The following is a 12,388-nucleotide window of genomic DNA, read 5'->3' on the forward strand; positions in this document are numbered from 1 at the left end:
TTCACTTCTGTTTATTTTTGCATTTTTTTTCCTTTTACTGAGTAACGCTCTAACAAGATACATGTGAAATTGTAACTCTGTGGAAAAAAAATGTACGATGTAATTTTTTCCTACGAGTATTAGGATCGAGCGATTATGATTTTGAGCAAAAAGAATATGAAAAATTTAATTTTCGAAAATAAAAAGACAACCAAATAAAAATCAGCCCACACATAATAGTTGTTCACATAATACGACCAACGTATTAAATATAGATGTGTCATGCCTTTTGATGGTTGAATTTAGATGAAATTTTATGAAAGTAAATTATAGATTTATTATATTACGCCGGTTTGCTAGTAGTATAAGATAACATGATATTATGACATTTTGTGTTCTAAGCGTTTATATTAAAAATTTATTTATATAAAAAAGCACCATGCCATTATTGTTATGCGTTTTTAAATATATTGACAAAAATACTTTTTTTTACGAAATATAGCCGTAATTTTACATAATCAGTATCACTTTTGTCACGATAGTTCTAAATTGGTTACCATAAAACTAGGTGCTTGAAACTCGGCGTCGCTTATACCAGATATTTATATATTTATATTATAACTCACTTAAATGTAATTCTCACGCAGAAATATTTTTGTAGTGAAACTATGACCAGTATTCTTTTGGTACTTTATTATTGGTAAAAAAATAATTATTAATTTATTATGTATAATATGTAATATGAGATCAGTTATTTTCCAGTGTTCGATGGCAATGCTTAAAAAATATATGTAATTATTTATGTTATGATTGAGGACAAAAGTTATACTTAATACGTTAGCAACGGATGATTATATAAAATTCACTTATGTAATAAGTAAAATTACAGCGATATTATATAATATATGTCGGTTTTTGTCCCCAAAACAGTTAATAAATGTATTATTTAAACTAAATGAAATTGTAGCTGTGGTACTACCTAAATGTATTAAATTATATGTATATTAAAATATAAATGTTGTTAAATTGGAAATTCTATAACGGTTAGGTGCTCAAGTATAACTTCCCTGTTGTTTGAATTATAGATTTATGTAGTATGTATCAGAGTAACTATTGCAGCTTTCTTCAATCTCGTCGTGCCCATTGTACCTATTTTAGGACAAGTGAGGTAAGAAGAATTGCTCAATTAAATGAAAATTGGGCTTCATGAGTATAAATGGATAATATCTGTAATGGATATAATTTCGAGGCACTAATACTTAATTAATTAACTATTTATATAAATATGCAGGTACCAAGTAACATATAATTTGATAATATTTATGCTATTATATTTAAGCAATTTAAAAAAAATATTCTAAAGGAATTAAAAATGCAATATTCGTTGCTGATAAACAATATGAATGAAAATATTACAATTAATAATATTATATGTATTTGAATAAAAATATCAATTTAATTATTAATGATCTCGATGTTTAATGTTCCTTTATTTATGATTTAATATTTGCAACTAAAGCAATATAATCCATATCTTGTGTACTTAATATTTACTGTAATTTGGCAGCATTTATATAAAAGCAATGATAAATACTTTAAATTTATTTATAATTTAGGAAATATTAAAAATTCTATCTAATGATGAAATCAATAATTAGCAATATGTTTGTGTAGTTTAAATTTCAATTAAAAAAGCTATTGGCAAAAAAATTTATCGATGTCGTAAATAATCTTTTGAGTATTAATAACACTTATTCCAGTTTAAATTCAAAAACTACCTGAATGGTAATTTTTAATAGTACATTACGATACAAGTGCGTAAAAAAGGAAGTGCGAAACGAGTTGCGATAAATTAAAACACGACCGAAGGGAGTGTTTTAAATCGACACGAGTTACGAATTTCCTTTTCGCACGTGTGTCGTACGACGTTTTTCAGTACAGATGAGCCTCTAAAGTTTCGACCTAGCATATAATGTACCACTTCTCGCACTAGTGCGTAAAAAAACACCATCTGTACTGAAAATATAATTTATAACTGATTCTAACAGTCAGTCACAGTTTTTTTATAATTTCATATATCAGTAAAAAAAAATTGTATAAATTCCAGATATCAAGCATGAACTAAACCTACTTTTTATGGTGAGAAAATTGTAAAATATTTATGTTCCTTAAATGAAGGCCAAAAAATATTCTTCTATGCGGCCGAATACCGATTATCTGTTACACTTGCACCTGACTAAAAGAAAAAAAATGCTATAAAAAAACGTGAACTTTATATTTACGATAGGGCAAACTTCACATAATTATATTTGATATAATCGCAAGTTGCTGTAAGTGATATAGTTTGTTAGTGTGCTGTGAGTTACATTCCGTGTAGTTTGTTCCCATATTTACATATAATTATATATTTCGTTGTAAAGTGCAGAATAAATAAATAATGTTAGCAAATATGTTTGTTTTATTTTTGTTCTTACTCTCTTAACATATAATTAAGCTTTCCTGTCTAATAACGAATACAATGAAATGATAAAAGAGCTTATACACTGTCTCGACATATTATTAACACGCTTTTATTAGGTCGTCGTGTATGTAACTATGTATGTAATGGAATCTAAGGAAGCTAATTTAACCATCTTCCAGGAGTCGTAGCGTAATGAAAATTGGCAGCTATATGTAGTTCCGATGACAATACAATAATATGGTACTGTTGAGCTGATCTGATGATGGAGTCGGAAGATATGAACTGGAACTACATGATGGAACATCGTATCATAGCCGTTTTTGGGTTTCTTAGAAAAGTCTTGTAATGAACTTTGACTACAATTAGGTTTCAAGGTCTGATGATGAAGCCGAAAGATATGAACTGGAACTACATGATGGAACATCGTATCATAGCTGTTTTTGGGTTTATTAGAAAAGTCTTGTAATGAACTTTGACTACGATTAGGTTTCAAGGTCTAAAGATGGAGCCGGAAGATATGAACTGGAACTACATGATGGAACATCGTATCATAGCTGTTTTTGGACTTCTTAGGAAAGTCTTGTAATGAACTTTGATTACAATTAGGTTTCAAGGTCTGATGATGGAGCCCGAAGATATGAGCTGGAACTACATGATGGAACATCGTATCATAGCAGTTTTTGGGCTTATTAGAAAAGTCTTGTAATGAACTTTGATTACGATTAGGTTTCAAGGTCTGATGATGGAGCCGGAAGATATGAACTGGAACTACATGATGGAACATCGTATCATAGCTGTTTTTGGGCTTCTTAGAAAAGTCTTGTAATGAACTATGACTACGATTAGGTTTCAAGGCCTGATGATGGTGCCGGAAGATAAGAACAGAAAAGGGGGGGGGGGGGGGCTCGAGGGGGCAGCATGAAAGAAAGATCAACGTAGTATTTAGAATAAGTTGGGTTAGCGTTTTCTTGTGACCTTTAAGAGTAAACAAAGGGGGCTCGGGGGCGAAGCCCCCCGCATAAAAGAAAGATAAACGTTGTATTTAAAATAAGTTGGGTTAGGGTTTTCTTGTGACCCTTAAGAGTAACGAAAAGGGGGGCTCGGGGGGCGAAGCCCCCCCGCATAAAAGAAAGATCAACGTAGTATTTAAAATAAGTTGGGTTAGCGTTTTCTTGTGACCTTTGAGAGCAAACAAAGGGGGCTCGGGGGCGAAGCCCCCCGCATGAAAGAAAGATCAACGTAGTATTTAAGATAAGTTGGGTTAGCGTTTTCTTGTGACCTTTAAGAGCAAACAAAGGGGGGCTCGGGGGGCGAAGCCCCCCGCATAAAAGAAAGATCAACGTTGTATTTAAAATAAGTTGGGTAATGGTTTTCCTGTGGCCCTTAAGAGCAAATAAAGGGGGGCTCGGCAAAAAAGAAATACTTAATTAAGTATCTACAATAAGTTATATTAGGGTTTTCTTGTGATCCTTAAAAGTGAATATAGGCAGCCCACTTCGCGGGCTAGCGTTGATATGCTTACAAAACAAAAATTGATAACAAAATTAAAATGGGGGACGGGGGGCTAAGCACCTACAAAGATAAACCAACGCAGTACCTATGTCAAATAAATTATAGGTTAGGGATTTTTCAGTTTTGCGTTATTTAAGCATTCGTTCAAGCAAGCGTTCGTTCTTTGTCGCGAAGGTCTACAGCACTGCTCCCATAGCAATTAGTTATATTGACTTGTAAATACATATAGTCTCAGTGAGTAGAAGTATTTTACGATATCAATTTATCATGAAGGATTTACTTGTTATGTCATCATTAAAAACTAGTGCTGTGGCAGAGTCTAGCACTTCGATTCAAATGACATTTCCGTTAGTTGATAGAAATCGAATAGTTTATAATATACAATACTTTTCAACTAAGTAAAAATTACAATAGAATCAAATAAGATGATAAACAGGTTTATAAATGATACTAACGAACAAACCATGAACGTATATTTACCGTTTTACACAGCATTTAGCTCCTTGTTCATATGGCCCAATCTATTCAACCAATTCGTAAATAATCGCTAGATTTGGCAACCGATACGTTTTAACTACATCGCTATTTACTTCAATATAAATGTGTCAAAAATAGGAACTTACAGCTCCCATTGCCCATGTAAACATAATGTAAACATTGCATGTAATTGTTCACTACTCATAAAATGGCAAAAGGTACAAAAACCGAGACAACGACACAAAGGAAACGTAGGTTATATAAAAAAAATGTAAAGCACGTACAAAAAAACCTAAAACTCGGTAAAAACGAAAAATATCTACAAAAGTACCAGTCAAAAACATATATGGTACAATATAGAGCCAAAGAGACACCAGAACAACGAATAAAACGTTTAGAAAATTTAAGACAATACGCATCCCAAGTTCGGGCATCTCAATCGCAGGAAGAGCGAGATGCCCGTCTTCAGCACTTGCGAGACTACGACTCTCAAAAACGAGCTTCACAGTCAGAAGAAGAACGGGCCGAGAGACTTCAATACATGCAAGATCACATCGCTCAATCAAGAGCCTTAGAAACAGACGAAGAGCGTAGTATACGGTTGCAGCACTTACGTGAACATAATGCTGCTACCAGAGCCGCACAAAATGCTAGAGCGAGTACTTTTGAGAAAGACATTTATGTGTTTAGTGACGTAGTATGTGAAATTTGTACAAAGAGATGCTATCAGCATCAAGTCTCCCGATGGATAATTTTGATAGAAAATGCACCATATTTACCTGACGAACTGAAGCAGAATCAACGTTACTTTTGTGTCATCGTTGCAAAAAATATGTGAGTACAAAGAAAAACTTACCACCATCAACAGCGTTCTGGAACAATCTCGATCCAGGCAGGCCCGATTCCAGACGTAATCGCAGATTTATCGCAAGTTGAGCAAAGATTACTATCAAGAATAATTCCTTTCGTCAAAGTCATTAAATTACGCGGTGTGTTTGGGCAATATTCATTTCGCGGCCAAGCTGTTCTTTTTGCTCAGGACATATTTGAGATAACTGAAAAACTTCCAAATATGCTACCTAGATCGACTGGCAATGCTGGAATTATTGTTGTTACGGAGCATCTCGATAATATGAACGTCACCAGAGAATTCACAATATCTCGAGAAAAAGTCAATAACGCATTACTATGGTTGATTGCCAATAATCCACTATATAAAGATGTTACTTGTTTTACTAATATTTTGTGTAAATATGGACATCTGTCTGAAATAAAAGATATCATTTCATTTCATCATTTCATTTCATTTCATTTGTTACTATTGACAACAATGCCCAGATAAACGATGAAGATATCATTAGATTGAGCGAAGCTCCTCCGCCAAATGACACAGTACAACAACCAAATAACGAGCCGTAGTCAAACGGCCTTGAAACTGAAGAGCCGCGACAGGAGATTTCTGCATACACGACGATAAATGTGTCATCACGAATTTTATGCGCTTCGTGGACTCAAGCTAACCCTGCGATATTTACGTCTGGCTTTGCAGGTGTGCAATGTTGTGCAATGGTGCTAGCAAATATCATTCGCGCAAATATGCTTTCTCCGACAAGTTGGACGACTAATATTTTGAATACGAATATGATAGAGGGCGATAAAATGTACAGTATGATTAGGTCACTATCTGCATCAAATTCTGCCGCTTATCCGATTCAGACTAATGGTTACTTGTTGGTTCGTAACTTTGATATAATCAAAAACAAATGTGATATGTTCGGTAAATCGTTTTGCCTGAACTATGATCTGGAATCTGCACTGTTCGGAAGCTTAAATGATAGAGACAACCAATCTAACATTGGACTGACCCTTAAGCAAGCTCTTGAGGAGTTGTTTGACAATCATAAGACAGGTGTGTTGATAGCAGAAGGAAAATCACTAGGAGTCATGCTGTACGACGGAAAATACTATTTTACGGACTCTCATTCATGTGGACCGAAAGGCGCACAAGCAAAGACTGCAGGCAAAGCTTGTGTCATTCAATGTGACAATATAGATGAGTTTGTAAGAATAATCAAGCGAGCGACAGGGTCAAGAAGCACCCAGTTTACATTAGACTACATTGATGTCTACCCCTCTACTTTGCCAGTTCAAGTTAATGCAGCGCCGATAGAGCCCTTTTCTACTCAGATCATGGAAACAGAAGAAACAGAACCCCGACTATTTCCTGAAAACCACACACTTACAGACCTGCCGTTAATAACATCACAAAATATTCCCTTGCAGACGTCTGTAATGGCACCGATTGACGTCGTGCAGCCCAATGTTGAGGAGGAGTTTGAGGTATCCAGTAATCTCAACAGCATAGTGCGAAAAACGACAAATAATATTGTTGATGTTGCACATGAACTCAAAGCCGAAGAATTGGCTTGGTTCTATCTGTTTCCCTATGGCATTAATGGTCTTCAGCAACCGCGACCAGTGTCGATTACACCGCTAGACTATTTCCAAGTAAGAATATTAGGCGATGATAGACGATTTCAGCGTAATGATTATTTATTCTATGCACTATCGCTGTTCGAGTACTATCGAGTCAAAAGTACTATCTCGGCATGTGGTAAAAAAATACGGAATCAAGAAGGACAGATTGAGGACGTTCATCTGTATATCAAAAACCTCAGGGGATCCGCTGCCTATTGGAGAGCCGCTTTAAATGACCTCTTGGCTCAAATCAGAACGTTGGGTCCACCAACATACTTTCTAACATTTAGTTCGAATGATCTAAATTGGTTAGATCAACGCAAAGCACTGCTGATTGCTGACAATCGGCCTGATGAGGACCCCAGTTCATTGAGTATACATGAAACTCAGTGTTTGATTGAAAAGTACCCAGTGGTATTAAGCCGGCATTTCATGGTCAGAGTTAGAGCGTTGTTAAAATATATGAAAAATAACGATGACATTCTGGGTGGCAAATTGAAGGATTACTGGTGGCGTATTGAGTACCAGAATCGAGGCAGTCCTTACCTGCACATGGTTGTGCGGATTGAAAACCATCCAACATTCGATACTGCCGAAGGTATCCAACAGATTGACCGCGTCGCTTCCTGCAGGTTGCCATCCCAAGATGAAGACCCAGAACTTCATGATTTGGTAAAAAAATGCCAGATTCATAAACATACCTCCACATGTACCAAAAACAACACAACAGGAAGGTGCCGATTTAATCTTCCACGGCAGGAATGCAGTGAGACCCGGATAGTTGCACTTTCTTCGGACGATTTTATTCGAAGTGGAGGAAGAATATGTCTGCTCAAACGTCGGACAGAAGATGCGTGGGTCAACAACTACATTCCCGGTTTCCAACCTTGTGGGTCGAATGAAGCGATAGCTTTCTATATCGCTAAATATTTATCGAAAGGAGAGCCAACTAATTTAGAATCGGGAATAGCTCAAGCCATTCAACAGATATAACGAGAGGAGCTAGACATTTCGCGGCGGCTTTTCCGAATTTGTATGAAAATTCTCCAAGAAAGGCAAGTGTCAGCCCCAGAATGCGCTTTTCGCCTGTGTCACCTACCGCTTCGTGACAGCTCTCGAAGTTGTGTTTTTTTGAATACACGGAAACCGGAGCAGCGATATCGGGTGTTGCGTTTTGGCGAACATGGGCACGCCACAGGATACTGCAACAACCTCTTCGATCGGTACGAAAAGCGACCCGCGGATCACCCGACATATGACTTCTCTAACATGAGCCTGACTGAGTTTGCAATGCTCTTTGACACTTACTACATGAAGACCCAGAGCGAAGAAAACATTGATCAAGACGGGTGCGTCATTGTGCGGAAGTTTCATTGTCTGTCTATCTAAGGCATCGCTTTCGAATGGATGAACCGATTATGATTTTTTTTTCCGTTTGAAAGAGCTGAATTAATCGAGAGTGTTCTTCTTAGCCATGTTTGATGTCTAAGACCACCTAATGTACCTAATGTACTGTCACCTAATGTACCTCAACATTATGTACGATATGTTAATTTTAAGTATTCTAGCAAATAAACTATTCTGATTCTGATTCGGTTTAAATAGGTACTATTTTATATTTATATATATATATCTATCCTATTATGTATTGTCAATTTTAGCTTTCTAGTACTAATGATGATTGAGCTAAATCGTAGACGGACAGACTAAATGACGGACAAACTAATATGCGGTATAAAGATTTTTAGCTAAGGATGTTTAAAAACATAATAGCCGGGTCTCTGTACCTTATTTTATGAGTTTATATATTTTTGTATACTTTATATAAGTATACCGGAATAAGATACACTCACATAAAGTCGTGTACTTAATTACGGCAGTCAATAAAAGGCTGTATTAAAAGAGAAACAAGATTTTTTTTTTCTTAGTACATTGGAAGATTATATAACAATTATACTCAAAACATTGGAATAAATAAACTTTGTGCTTTAATTTTATGAAATAAAACAAATTTAATGTCGATGCCACAGTCCAATATTTCGCACGTATTACTTAACGAGTATACATTTCGTACTCAATTATGAGATTAAAATCTAAAAAATATATGTACCGTAATTATGTCACTATAATCTGTAATCTTTACTTAATGTATTTACATCAAATATATGAATATACTCAACCGCAAATAGTAATAGAACATAAAAACATTACGGACTGTGTTTCCGTTATTCCATGATACTCCCGCAATTATGTACACCGCGTCAAAATGGTATACATTATTCCGGGAGCGGGTATTTTAATTAAAATATTTTTTAAATTAGCTTGAAAAGATGCTATAAATGTCTTTTAATAACTATAAGACAATTATGATAGGTACAAATTTAATATCAATAAACTTACCATCATCACAGCAAACCCTTACGAATTTCCTCTGCCGCGTTAAGCTCACCGTCAATCACGCCCATAGAAATCACTGCGTGGTTGCGACTGACGCGTTTGGAGGTACCTCATGGCTTCAAAAGATAAGATACATATCCGAAAATCGACTTTTTCGGTTCTATTTGATCTATAGTTAATTAAATACTGCATTAAATTAAGATTTTACTGATAGTTTTTTTATTTTGCGACAAAAACCAAAGTATCCCGGAATAATGTACCACATTTTACTATCCCGGAATAGTGTACAGATACCTTACCGGAAAAAAGCGGCGTTCTAAGTGTCGGTGACTGTCGACTCTCCTCGCTCTTAGCGCATATTTTGTCTGAGTTCGACAAACTGGTACCTACTTTGAACACTGACTTTTAATTGATTTGACTGTTTAATGTAGTTAGAACCTACTAGTCATGCTGCAACTCCAGTTAGCGCGTCAATCTGTGTAACCTCCTTCCCGTAACATAGCATAATTTGATTTATCAGCAAGTTATACAAAAAGTCTTTCCTGTTCCAGCGCCCCACGCTTTTACAATCAAATATTATAATTAAAAGCACATAGTTTTTAAACTTCAGCTCACAAATAGAGACAACTTGAACGATCCATAATTTATTTTTGGCTTTTACGTGCATTTATAAAAGCGTGTTTTATAGTGTTTTTTAAACTATTAATTTATTTGTTTATTATAGTAAGTAAGTAATGTAAAATATGAAAGATATTTAGATTAGTTGCAACTTGCCGTAGTTACAATTGCCTCCATGTACCTTATTCCTGTACCTGCAATTATTACAAATTGGCACGTATGTGGTCGTTATAACGTACTAACTATGCCGGAAAAAACACTAAATTCTAAAACCACGAAAGTTATAAAAAAAAAATTGGTACATTTATTATATTATACGATACGATATTACATTTCAAGCATTGTATTACAAAAACCTCATTTGACATTGATACAAAAATATACCAATTTAAATTTTTTAAAGGATAATAGCGGACACGGGACAAATTATATCTTCCATTTTGCGGTAGCCAAAATGTTTTCTCAGTATTGAGCAGGCTTGAAAACGACTTGAATAAAAACAAAGCATCCGGAAACTTAAGGTGCCGTAGGTTCAGGATACAGAGTATTTGATCTCGTTGTGCATTTTTTCGTGCCATGGTTACGGTCCCCTGAGTCACTCTGGTTTTATGTAAAATTATGCTATTGAAATTATGCAAGCATGCATGTAGTCCATGTCTGTAAGTGGCAAATTCTGTAAGTGGAAAGGGCTTGTTAACACCAGAAAAACGCATGTTTGCATAGTTTAAGTAACATAATTGCATAAAACCAGCGTGATCCAGGGGACCGTAACCATGGCAATAGTGGGCAAGAAAAAGTTGATTCACCCATATAAATTTTCGGAAAGTATATGTCTACGAAACATTCTAGTTTCTCGCTGGATCGGAAGACTTGGAAGGAGAAAAAATAAATTATTCAACACGATTCGTTCCTCAGGTATATAAATAAATAAATATTATAAAACATTCTTACACAAAATGAATTAGCCCCTTAGTAAATTCAAGAAGGCTTGTTGACACAGACAACGTATGGTTTATCGTTTATAGAGGTACATAGGAAACATCCCAGACTCGGGAACAAATATTTGTGCCCATATTTGCGCACACAGCAAATAAATGCCTTTACCGGGATTCAAACCCACGACCGTGGCTTAGCAGGCAGGGCCACTAACCATTAGGTCAGAGGGTCGTGTAACTTCGGTTTTGTACGTGGGAAGTTTCTTTTACGTACGGTGTTATTACTAGCCCCGATGCAAAAGAGTTCGTCTAACAATACAGAAATACTTTGTTTATTCTAATAACGTTTACTCATGTAGGTATATCACGTCACAGTAATGAGAATTGTAAAAGTACTATAATATAGCTTGATTTGATTGTAAAATAAAATTGGCTGTGACTTATGTTGTAAAAAAAATACTTTAAAAAAATGTTCTCTTAATCACATTCTCCTCTCCTATAGCAGTTCTGCATGCATAGAGGCTTGAAGATTTGTTTTTAGTTTATTAGCAGAATTTAGTTACTTCCTTTGGGCCCTATTACATTTTTTCCTTTCAGTATCAATGATATTTCTTGTATTTAGATTTAGTTATTGTACAATACTGCCATAAAAAATAATCTACATTAGTATTAGCATTAATGATTTTTGAACTAAGACAGAGAACCTCAAAAAATAGACTAGACGAAAACATATGCATCGGGGCTAGTATACTTATTATTTATTACGGGGCCTTAAGAGGACCAGCATACTTTACTGACCGACTTTAATTAGGCAGACCAATAATAAGAGCTCTGAGCACCAATTACGTACGACGTCGGCGTCGAAACGTCGGTCACTGAACCAGACTTACAGGAATTGTCCCTCAAAAATCAAGGAACTTGTTTTTTTGGCTGTAGGTAATTGGCCCAAATTTTACTAACGTTCGAAAGTTTGCACGCATGTACCTACCTACAAGTTGACTAAATAGTGGATAGTAAGTATCTTATTAAATGTCCCAAATTAAAGGATTTTTGTAGGAGGTAGGGCATAGCGAATGATTTTTTTTATATTAAAGGAAAAAATGGAAAAATTTATGCTTCCGGCGGGACAAATGATGCGGGTTCAAGTCCCGCCGGAAGCATAAATTTTTCGATTTTTTCCTTTAATATAAAAATGTTTAGAATCGTTAGCAGACGTTTCTGCTTGTTAAAAATAAATTTAGTATGGGTTAGCACATTGTTACTGGTGAATTCTCAATATAACTTGAGACTCCAGTGCCGTTACAAGATGTAATAGTCTGTCGGTAGATGGCGCTAGACGTCACCCCAAGACGTGTGTACATAAGGAAAGGCATGGAAAGATTTGCGATGTCCGGCGTGGCTTCCGTAGCTCAATTGGTTAAGAGCCTTGCACGGATTGCAAATGATGCGGGTTCAAGTCCCGCCGGAAGCATACATTTTTCAATTTTTTCCTTTAATATAAAAATGTTTAGAATCGTTAGCAGACGTTTCT

Source organism: Leguminivora glycinivorella, chromosome 24 (genome assembly GCF_023078275.1).
Source record: "Leguminivora glycinivorella isolate SPB_JAAS2020 chromosome 24, LegGlyc_1.1, whole genome shotgun sequence".
In the NCBI taxonomy this organism is placed as follows: domain Eukaryota; kingdom Metazoa; phylum Arthropoda; class Insecta; order Lepidoptera; family Tortricidae; genus Leguminivora; species Leguminivora glycinivorella.